This window comes from Panthera tigris, chromosome C1 (genome assembly GCF_018350195.1).
Source record: "Panthera tigris isolate Pti1 chromosome C1, P.tigris_Pti1_mat1.1, whole genome shotgun sequence".
Lineage (NCBI taxonomy): Eukaryota > Metazoa > Chordata > Mammalia > Carnivora > Felidae > Panthera > Panthera tigris.
In genome coordinates, this window is record NC_056667.1 from 41,449,803 (window position 1) to 41,461,863 (window position 12,061).

The following is a 12,061-nucleotide window of genomic DNA, read 5'->3' on the forward strand; positions in this document are numbered from 1 at the left end:
TTCTTTTAAAGTTGCGAAACAATATGAGAACAGATGGTGTTGTGTTTATGTAGCCTCAGGTCTTCTGATTACTTTCTCTTTCTGCTTCCCCTGGAAGGCCATGTAGTAAAGTGGAAGGAGCACAGGCATGGGGCCAGCTAGATCTGGTTTTCAATCCTTGTTCCACCACTTGCTTGCTATGTGATCTTATGCAAATTACATACTTTTTCTGATATACACACCTCATCCTCGTTTGTATTAATAGCAATAATGAGAGGTACCTCTTAGGGTCATTGTGAAGACTAAATAAGAAAATGAGATTGCTACTGGAAAGCACTTGATAGATCGCCAGGCACATAGTAAGCACTCAATAAAGAGGAAACACTGTGGTTATTATACCAGGAAAAAAAATGCTATTTTTAGCCACAATTGCCTCCCAAGAAGGATTGACCCTAATGTACAAAGATCCTTTTGTCTACTTAGGGTCTTGAGGAGTGTGGGTATGTAAGTGTAGGAGGAGAACGGGTAATACTAAATTGCTCTGGGTAGAAAAGGGAGGAGAATTTAGAATTCACTTGGCAAAATGGAAGGGAGGGGCAATAAAGAGAACTTGAAGGGGGAAAGGAAAAAGATGAGTACGAAAATCAGTGTAAGGGTAGGTGCTACATGGGTAAAAGCTGAGAAAAAACCCTCCCATAGCAGATGGACAGAGTGTTTAAGTTCTAGAATGTATAAAATGTGATATGTTGTTTGTCATACATATGATGCAACTGCTTTCTGTGACTCTGGAGACTTTGGAACTCAGGAATGCTTTCTGAGACAGGGGCATACTGAGGATGAGTAAGCAGGGAAATTGTGCAATGGGCTTTGTTTTCCTGAGTTGAAAAAGGAGACTAGAGGCAGAGACTATAAGAACACAGTCCTCGTAGAATTTACAAAAATTTCCAGGAAGACTTAGAACATATAAGGATTATAAAATGTGAAAATTGAGGTTCGAGTCCATTGCAGTTAGATCTTAAGGGGGCAGAGAGGCCACTTCTGGCATTTGGACTGTATCAATTATGCCCCCCAATAGCTACCTCCCTATTATTAACTAGCAGGTTACCACCAGTTCAAATTATATTGAACTGCCTTCACTTCCAGATCCAAATGCCCAAATAAGAACAGGAAGAAAGATCTATTCTATCCCAAAAGTCTACTTTTTGTCTTTGATTAGATTAATAACTATGATCATTAAGACCTTAACATGTGATGGGCCCATTCACATCTTTTATCTCATTTAGTTCTCAATACAATCATGCAATGTATGGATTGTCATCCCCTTTTTATAAATGAGGAAACAGAATTCAGAAAGTTCCAGTGACTTGCCAATGGTACATGTCTGGTAAATGGCAGAACCAGATACAAGTCTGTCTGATTCCAAGTCTAAGACCCTTCTATTAGACCCAGAATTGTGGTTGGTCAATGGTCACCACCGTGGTTTAGAGTCCTACAAACAAAATCTCCTTAAATCTTTTCTAACTTCCAGAGTAATCATCCTTTTCCAGCTCCTATTTTTTACATGAAATATAAAATTGATGTTTTCTGTTGAATGAGAATTAGTCACTTAGAAAAGGTAATATCATAAGTGTGTATATCATTTGGAATGTTCAAATCTTTACAAGGTTCAAATCCACACCCCAGTGCCAGTCCCTTATGACCAACCTAGATGTGTTGACAGGTTAAGTAAGTGTTTTCATCTGACCTCCTCGACGGGTCATGAGCTTCCTCATGCAATGAGGGAGCTTAAGCAGCTGTCGGAAGGTCACCAGAATCTGTAAAGCAGCTTTAGAAACATTGGGTTCAATGAGAGGAGTGGTGGAAGACAGGACTGGGAAGAGGCAGGGGCCAGGTGATCTTAAGTCCTCATAAATCAGGGCAAAGATTTGAGAATTTACCTTGTAAGCATAAGGATTTAAGCAATGGAGTAACCTGGCTACATATACATATAATAAAGAATGGTCTGGGGCACCTGTGTGGCTCAGTTGTTTGAGCATCCGACTCTTGATTTCCTCTCAGGTCATGATCTCAGGGCCATGAGTTCGAGCCCTGCATCTGGCTCAGTGCTGACAGCACAGAGCCTTCTCTCTCTCTCTCTCTCTCTCTCTCTGCCCTTCCCCTGCTTGCTTGCTCTCTCTCTCTCTCAAAATAAATAATTAAACATTAAAAAAAAATAAAGAATGCTCTGATTGTGGTGGGTATGACAGATTGAATGGGAAGGGTAGGGAGCAGGGCGACAGCATTCACTAAACAGGGAATATAATTAGAGATTGCTCTGATAATCCAGGTGAGAGATGAAGAGGGCTAGAACTCATGTCCTAACAGTGGGGAAAATGAAGAGTAGAGAGACTTGATATGTATTTAGGAAGGATTAAATGTGAGATATGAGGCAAAGGGAACTGGCATAACCAACCAGGTAGACAAGGAAGCTATTGATTGACAACTGGAGCCCAGAAGCTGATTTAGTTACCTATTGCTGCATAACAAAGCACTCCCAAAAATTCATGGCTTAAACAGCAATACTGTATTCTTTCTCCCAGTTCAGTGGATGGCTGAATAGGTTAGTCTTCTGGTTTTGTTTGAGATCACTCTGAGCAGCATTCAGCTGGAAGTTCAGCTGGACTAGGAGGTCTAAGACGGCCTCACTAATAGGTCTGGCAATTGGTTCTGGCTGAGAGCTGAGCGCCATGGTTCTTCTCCACTTTCTAATCCACCAGTAGGCTAGATCAGCTTACCTGGTGGTCTCCAGGCAGTATGCCAAGAGGATAAATGCAGAAGATACAATCTCTTAAGGGCTAGCCTCAGAAATTGCATAGCATCACGTGTACTTTATTCTATTGGCCGAATCAAATCACAAGAACAGCCCAGATTTCAAGGAATGGAGAAATCAACTTCTGATGGGAAAGAATAGCGAAGTCACATTGCAAAGGGGGCAGCGATACAGGGAAGGGAAGAATCTATTGCCATCAACCAATCTACTGCAGGAGTGGGAACAGATTTAGATAATGAGTATCTCAAATGCCACTTCATGCACTAATCATTCCTTCCCTCTCTGTGCTCCAGTTTCTTCAACTGTAAAGTAAATGAATGTGCATGGGCATTCTCCCCACTAGTATAAGTTTATAAGTGAAATTCGGTAAAATGTACATTGAGGACACTGCCCCCATCATCAGGGCACACTACTGTCAGCAGGAGTGGAATGTGAGACACACAGGGAAACATTCAATTGTGAATAGTCAGAACACAGGTACCACCCACCACTCATCCCTCTTCCTTCACCCACTCTGCCAATCCTTCACAGAAGCTGTTCCATTCTACTTCCTGAGAACTCTCTATTCCATTCCTTCCTCTCCATTCCAGTGCCATAGCCTCTTCACTGTCCTACTGCCACCATAGCTCCCAATCTTCCCCTGTAATCTGAGCTCCATGCTGCAGCAGAGGGCTCTCCCTAAACCCAGTTTAAAATCCCCCACCACATTGCCCTCCTCCAAAGTCCGTCTGTTAATATGCACATATGGCCCTCTGTGATCTAGCCTCACTTATTCTCTAGACTCATTCCTAAAAATTCCCCCATCACATCCTAAGTACCAACATTAAACTACCTACTGTTCCCTGAATGTGACCTGATCCATAACACCTCCATGAATTTGTGTCAGGGTCTTCTACATGGAATGCCATTCATTCATTTATTCATTCACTCACTCACACAGCAAATATCTCCTATGTACCTATTATATAGAGGGGTGAATAACAAGCAGTCCCTGACCCCAAAGAGGCTCAGTGTCTGGTGCAGCACAGCAAGCTATAAGATCCAGCTAGTCTGAGTTTCATAGGGCAAAGGCCACACTAGCACTCAACAAGGTGCCTCCTGGATCATTCTTAGAAGGAGTCAGGGGATATTTGCTGAAAAACAGTCATATAAATATTTACAAAGGGTTTCTCCCACCCACCATCTCATTGAACTTTCACAATAAACCTATAAGGTAGAGACTAATTCATACTATCTTGGATGTGAAGAAGAAATAACTAGGCCATGGTTTCTTAGCTACTGAGAGTAGGGAAAGCCAGGACTAAAATCAGCCACAATAATAAATCTGACAAGACAGGACTGTATTCTCACTCTGGGATGTGTCAGCGGGGAGGTGCCTGAGAGTTAGGTTAGGCCCCATGCTGAATGCAGAGTTGAGACTTAAGCTGAGCCTTCAAGGATAAGTAGGAGTTTGTTTTGTTTGTTTGTTTGTTTGTTTTTTAGTTTATTTATTTATTTTGAGAGAGTGCAAGTGGGGGAGAGGCAGAGAGAGAGAGGGAGAGAGAGAGAATCCCAAGCAGACTCCATACTGTCAGCACAGAGCCCAATGCGGGGCTCAAACTCATGAACTGTGAGATCATGACCTGATCTGAAGTTGGACGCCCAACTGACTGAGCCACCCAGGCACCCCAAGGATAAATAGGAGTTAAACTCATAGAGAAGCAACCCAGGAAGATGGAGCATCATGAGCAAAGGCCCAAAGGTTGGAATGATGTGTGAAGTCTTTGGGTGAACTGCAGGGGTTGTGAGTTGCTGGAAGCACAGACATGACAGGCACAGTAGAGGTGATGAGTGAGGTGGGAGGTAAGTCAGAGCTGGAGGTTGGCCAGGCCTGGGAGGAGGGGAGAGGCGTGCTAAGGATGACGGACTCATTGATCAGGGCAATGCGGAGCTGTTACAGGGCTTCATCCAGAGGGAAGACTTAGCCAAACTCACGCTTTGTAAAGATCTCAGCCTGCACAATGGGAGACAGATTGGAGGCTACAAGAGACAAAGGACAGGGAGACCAGAGAGAAGACTGGTGCAGTGACTTCAAAAGAGATTATGAGACCTGATCTGGGAGGTGCAGTTGAACATTAAAGGGATGAAAATATAAGAGCTGGTAACTGGATTAGATGGGGAGAAAGAATATTGAGGCAACTAGGAGAACTTTCTGACATGGGTGATGCATTCCCTATGAAAAAGGGAACAGAAGAGACAGCCAAGGGGGAAGTGAGGTCTGGAAGAAGGGAACATAAGACCAGTGGTAAAAGCAGCAACTGAGCTGGAAATGATTACTCATAATTGTTTTCATTTATTTTATTCAAATTTAAGCAAGCCCACCAGTGCCTTAGGCCTTTGCCACAGAGCCCAGAAGAAGGAGCTAGTATTGACAATTCCCTTGTCTCTGCCTCCCCTATCCTCTGGGCTAATCTTCCCCTAGTTATTAAGAGAAAATACCCAGTTCACAATTTTTTTAAAAAAAAATTTTAATGTCTATTTATTTATTTATTTTTGAGAGAGAGAAAGAGCATGAGCAGGGAGGAGCAGAGAGAGAGGGAGACACAGAATCCGAAACAGGCTCCAGGCTCTGAGCTGTCAGCACAGAGCCCGACACAGGGCTCAAACTCACAAACCGTGAGATCATGACCTGAGCTGAAGCCAGACACTCAACTAACTGAGCCACCCAGGCGCCCCTACCCAGTTCACAATTAAACACCAACAATGACTAGACCACATACTATTTTCAGGGTTTTAGTTCAAAATCTAATTAAGATTTTACTGAGAAGCCAAAGGAACCTCAAATCAGCCCTTCCCTCCAACCCAACATGGAAGCCTCCCCTAAGCCTTGGCACGCTCAGAATGAGATGGCTACCTCCTCCAGAGCAGACTTTGTCTTTGAACAACTCTTATTGTTAGGAAGTCCTCTTCTTTGTTGAAATATGCCTGCTTATAGCTTTCACCCTCTGGCCCCAGGTCTTTATCATTATGTCATTCATTCATTGATTCCACATAGGTTATTGATCACTTAGCAGTATTCTAGGCACAGGGTACACAAACAGTGAACTAAACAAACAGAACCCTACTCACTGGGAGGTTATGAATCCTAGGAGGGGAGACTAACAAATAAGTAAGCAAAATGTATAAGATAATTTCAGTTAGTGATGAGCACTTTTAAGGAAATATTCCAACAAGACAATGGAATAAAAAGTAACTAGGGGAGGGGATTATTTTAGAATGATTAAATAGGGAAAGCCTCTCTGAGGAAGTGACATCTGAGTTGAGACCAGTTGGAGACCAGCTCATTTTAGAGATGAGGAAATTAAGAGCCAGACAAGACAGGCAATTCTCCTAGGGTGAGACCACGGCTAAATAACCAAATCAAAACTTCCCATCTTGCAGCATGTTTATACAGCAGCAACATGGGCACAGCAATGGTCTGTGGTCAGGGTCTTTGTGTCCACAAGCCCACTGTGGACACAAAGTCTCCCTTAGGTCTCCTCCATTACTACTCACCACTGACCACTTCTCCTTCTAGACCATTTCTGTTAAATAAGGAAATTGAATTAAAATAAACCCCAAGACTTTCTAAGGTAAACCAGTGTGGAATAATCAAAAGCACATAAGGTCTAGGTTCAAATCCAACTTTCACCATTTGTAGTTATGTGATTAATTTTCTCTTGATCACACAGGTTGCTCATCTATAAAAAGGGAGTGAGAGTTAAATTAAAAGTGATAACATATGTAAAATAGGTGGTGTATAATAGGATATTTAAAAATATCAGCTGTTTTAAGGGATCTGATGGCTCTTATAACTAAATCCATCATGCTTGCCAATAGTTTCCCCCTTCATATACATGTCCAGGAACCTAAAGATAGTTACTACTTAGTCAGGTTTCCTTTCTAGTTTTGGAAAAACATCTATTTTGTCTTTCTCAGAAGGTTAGCTAAGTGAGGCCAAGTCAGCCCTGTGACCCTCTGGAAAGGTTTGGTTTCATACTCCCTCTTGTGCTCTAAATGGGAACTGCATTCTCTCAGGACTGACCAAAAGCCATGATGCTGAAATCATAGGAATGAAAGAAAGGGAAGTAACATTAAAAAAAAAAAAAAATGTAATGTTTATTTTTGAGAGACAGAGAGAGCCAGAATATGAGTGGGGGAGGGGCATAGAGAGACAGAGATACAGAACTCAAAGCTGGCTCCAGGCCCCATGCTGTCAGCACAGAGCCCCACATGGGGCTCAAACCCACAAACCACGAGATCATGACCTCAGCTGAAGTCTGATGCTTAACTGATTGAGCCAACCAGATGCTCTGGAGCTAACTTTTTTTAAAGTAATCTCTCCACCCAACTGGGGCTCAAACTCATGACCTGGAGATCAAGAGTCACATGCTCTACTGACTGAGCCAGCCAGGCACCCCAAAAGGGAACTCACATTTGATAAGCATCTACCATATTCCTTGAACCTCTGAAGTACCGTCCATGCCTTATCTCATGTCTCTCACCAGCCATTCAACAGGAAGGGAAAAGGAAGCTCAGCAAGATTAAATGACTTTCCCAAGTGTCCATAGATAAAAGACAAAGCAGACCTAAACAAAGGAAAGAACTGTAAAAATCAGTGATGTTTATTGCACTATAAAATAAAATTCAACCTATTCAGCAAACTTGATCAGATTCTTTACTCTTATCTTTATCTCCCATCACTAATGCTTTTTGCTCCTTGCTCTGTGGACACACAGAATGACTTATAGCTTCCAGAAACTTCTTTAAAGTGACTTTTCACAGGCTTTTTCTACCTTGAGTATCTTTCTCAATACCCCTCCTTTATCTAGAAAACTCCTTACTCATCCTGCAATCCATCCTATCCTTCTTACTTGGAGATAACTTAATCACCTTCCTTTGTACTACTTCTGGACCTTAGGCTTGCTGTTGTTACATGAGAGCTAAAGTAGAACATTCAGTCCTAAGAAATTAACACTGGCCATGCTTTTATTCAACAACTATTCATTTATGGTACAGAGGTATGGTTGCAGTCTGAGCACTAGAAATACAATAATGAGCAAAACAGATATAGTCTATTCTCCCAGAGCTTGCATTCTAATGAGGAAATCAGACATTAAACAAATAATCACATCAATAATTAATTAACATTGTGATAATTGTTTTGAAGGAAAAGAAGTGGGGGATATGGGTGTCATGATCAGAAAAGGTTTCACAAAGTAATATTTAGGTGGGATTTTTGGACAATGAAGTAGGCAAAAATCTGGGGAAGATTACTCCAGTGAGGGAATATCATGTGTAAAGGCCATGAGGAACTTTGAAGAATGGCTGGAATACTCATGATAGAATGAGAGAATAATATGCATCAAAGATGGAGACTTGTGGGCCAAATTATGCCATCCACTTAAACAGTATTATTGATTTTGGACTTTATCCTGAGAATAATGGAAGAGAGACAATAAAGAGTTTCAAGCAGGGGAATGATATAACCAGAATTTTTATATAAAGAGAATAGTCTCTGTGGAGAACAATTGAAGAGAGGGGCAAGGATGGTTGCAAGGACACCATCTAAATAGCTATTCAATTATTTAGCTGTTTCATTAATATTTATCAAATGCCTATTATTTGCCAGATTCTGTCCTAGGCTTTGAGGATATAGCAGCAAATGAGATAGATAAAGCCCTTCCCTGATGGATCTTACACTGCAAAAATCTAGGCAGCAAATGTTTGTGGTGATGGGGCTAGAGATGAAGAAAATGTATTAGTAGACTTGGCCTGCCATAACCAGGTACCACAGACTGGGTGGCTTAAGTTACAGAAATTAATTTCCTCACAGTCCTGGAGGCTATAGATCTGAGATCGGGGTTGGTTTCTTAAGGTCTCTCTTTTTAACTTATAGATAGCCATCTTCTCCCTGAATCTTCACATGGTCTTCTCTTTGTGTGTCTATGCCTTAATCTCTTTCTGTGAGTACATCAGTCAAATTGGATTGGGGCCTACTCAATATGACATCATTTTAATTTAATAACCTCTTTAAAGCCCTCATCTCCAAATATAGTCACATTCTGAGGTACTGGGAGTTAGGACTTCAACATATTAATGGAGGGGGGACATAATTCAGTCCATAACAAGGAGCATATCAATTTTTAAAATATTTAGGAAAAAGAATGAACAGTAATTGATGATTAAGGAGTAAGGGAGAAGATGTGAAGGATGGTGTCAGTTTTCTGACATGTAAAACAGTGGAGGGTTGTGCTATTTACTTTGATAAGGAACTTTGTAGGAAAGTTCACTGTTAGGCCCATTGGGATCCATTTCCTATTTTTTCAGTAGTTGTGATCTTTTGGAAGTTGTAAAGCAACATATAAAAATACAGTAGTTTGGCCAGCAACATAGTGGGGCATTTATTGGCACATAACATCACAAATACATGGGAGGTTGTATCAAGCATTATCCATGCAAGTCTGAATGAGAAAGAGAACTTTCAAAAATAATTTGATCAGCCAAACTCCCCTGACTCACTTCTCAATATCTTCTCCCATAGAGTTGTAAAGGGATAGGCCAGAGTGGAGCAGGTAGAAGGTTGAAGAGAGAATAAGAGGTGAAGAAAGGTTGACTGCATTGGGTCAGGTTGAAGAGACACATAAAGTCTACAGATGGTTTGTTTTTCTTTTCTTTTTCACTTTTTATTTTTTTAAGATTTTGTTATTATTTTTTATGTAATCTCTACCCTCAATGTGGGGCTCGAACTCATGACTCCGAGATCAAGAGCCACATGCTCTACCGACTGAGCCAGCTAGGTTCCCCTAGATGGTCTGTTTTTAAATGAGAAAAACAGTGCTTGTTTAAATGTGTATAGGAATGATCCAATGAAGATAGACAAATGATATAAAAGAGGGAAAAAGAAACATTTATGATGGAAGAAAAAAAATATGAGGACAAAGAGGGGATGGCTCCAGAGCTCAGTGGAAGGATTAGCCTCTGATAAGTAGGAGTCATCTCCTCCACTGAACAAGAGGGAAGAAGATGGGACAGATTTAGGGAAGGTCTATAAATTTACCAGTGGAAAGTTGAGCAAGTTTCAGCAGAAGATTTAGATAAGGTCAAAGTGTAATAAAAGATGTTGATCAGTTAGGAAGAAAGGACAAATAGGTGGTTGTGGTCAAAAGAATTTCTGAATTTAAGATTTATTAAAAGTAGAACAGTTTTGAGTGATAACAAGATGAGACCATTGGAGTGAGTGGCTGAGATAGAGTGGAGGTCATTGGTGATGATAAAGTCAAATAAATGAGAGGTTAAGATGTTAGATGATGTTTTACATAGTTTTTCATGGCAAGTAAAGGGAAGCTGAGCTTCAACGGTATTAAATATAAGGGAATGTTACCTCACATATCTCGAAGTCCAAAAACAATGTGGAATTCAAAGTTGACTTAATTCCCTGGCTCCCACCATATTTCACTGTAGTTTTCTCAGTATACCCCTCCTATCATAAGTCAACTTCACAGTCAATCTGGTAACAAGTAAAAATCTTTCTTGTGAGACCTCTCAGAATTTCTAAAGTATTCCTTTGAATTATGAATCATTCTAAGAGATACATTGTTATCCAAACTTACTGAGCCGTGGACTCTTTTTCTGAGAAACTAGTGTTCCATGAAATAGACTTTTGAAGATGCTGCTATAACCTTTTTTTCTTTTTAGATTGTTGCATATCTTTTACTTAACTAATTCTCAGTAGATATTTAAGCTGTTCCCAATTGTTTTTTTTTTCTTATTTATTTATTTATTTATTTATTTAAATTCAAATCCAAGTTAGTTAACATATAGTGTAGTAATGGTTTCAGGAGTAGAATTTAGTGATTCATCACTTACATATAATACTCAGTGCTCATCCCAACAAGTGCCCTCCTTAATGCCCATCACCCATTTAGCCCATCACCCCACCCAACTCCCCTCCAGCAACCCTGAAAGAGCCCAAATACCCACCCACTGATGAATGGATAAAGAAGATGTAGTATATATATACAATGGTCAGTGATCAAAAAGAATGAAATCTTGTCATTTGCAACAGTGTGGATGGAGCTGCTGTAACTTTTTAAACGATGGTATTGATAATTATATCAATCACAGTTAGTGGCTAACCACAGAAACTTACTCTGGCTTATATATGGAAGAAAAGAATTTATTATATAATATTGAATAGACCATGAAATAACCAGGGAGGCTGGAGAACCAGGTTTGGGGGTACATGTTGCAGACATGCTGGGAAAGACACTACCACTGTCGCCACTAAGCACTAAGCTTGTACGGCCAACACTACTAGCTTCCAACACTGCACACCACCATGGGCACTACAACCACCATTCCCCCAAGAACTGTCACATTTCTGCTGCACAAAGTTGCAGGTGTATCTGATTGGCTGAGCTTAGGCCATGCGCCTGTAGTCTAGCTGCAGAAGAGGCCAGGAAAGCAATTATCTGGCACTTCCAACTTCTAAAATGGAAAGGGGGTTTTGCCTCCCTTCCAAATTTATAAGGTGAAAGATTTCTTAAATCTAAGAATGAGATTTTAATGCAACGGGTAAAAAGAATTTTTAAATGTCCATATAATTCACTAATTTGCCCTCCATGAACTATAACCTTCCTCCCTTCCCCCATATTTATGCTTCAGAAAAATCCCAGTTAACATAGTGCAACTCAAAGTTGCAATTACTCACTCACTAAAGATGGTGCAACCCAAAGTCTCTTCGTTCACTACATCCAGTTACAAATCTAGAACCTCTGAGTAATGACCTGGGAGTTATGTCTGTACATAGGATATCTGAATTAGAAAGTTCACCACTATAACCATCAAGGTTCTTTTGTGGTTACTAGGAGCCATTCTAACTATTATAATCAGAAAAGCATCTTTTTAATGATTTAATTTTTCTTTATTTTAGAGAGAGAGAGAGAGAGAGAGAGATCACAAGAGGGGAGAGGCAGAGAAAGAGAGAATCTTAAGCAGGCTCCACACTCAGCATGGAGCCCAACATGGGGATCAATCCCATGATCCTGGGACCATGACCTCAGCCGAAATCAAGAGTCAGACATTCAACCAACTGAGCCACCCAGGCACCCCAGAAAAGCATCTAATACAGAGAATTAGGTACTAAAAAAATCAGTTTGAGGGTTACAGGAAAAGATACGGGGCTGGGCCTCAAGGAATGACTCCCAGAACATCACAGACTGTCCTGAAAAAGGAAAGAAAGTTTCACATCAG

General features: G+C 40.8%; 1 protein-coding gene across 1 annotated transcript in view; it reads right to left on the bottom strand.

Annotated features, from left to right (window-relative positions):
* The window catches only part of RAB3B (RAB3B, member RAS oncogene family), a 93,597-nt gene that overhangs the window by 69,033 nt on the left and 12,503 nt on the right, over positions 1–12,061 (bottom strand). The window lies entirely within an intron of this gene.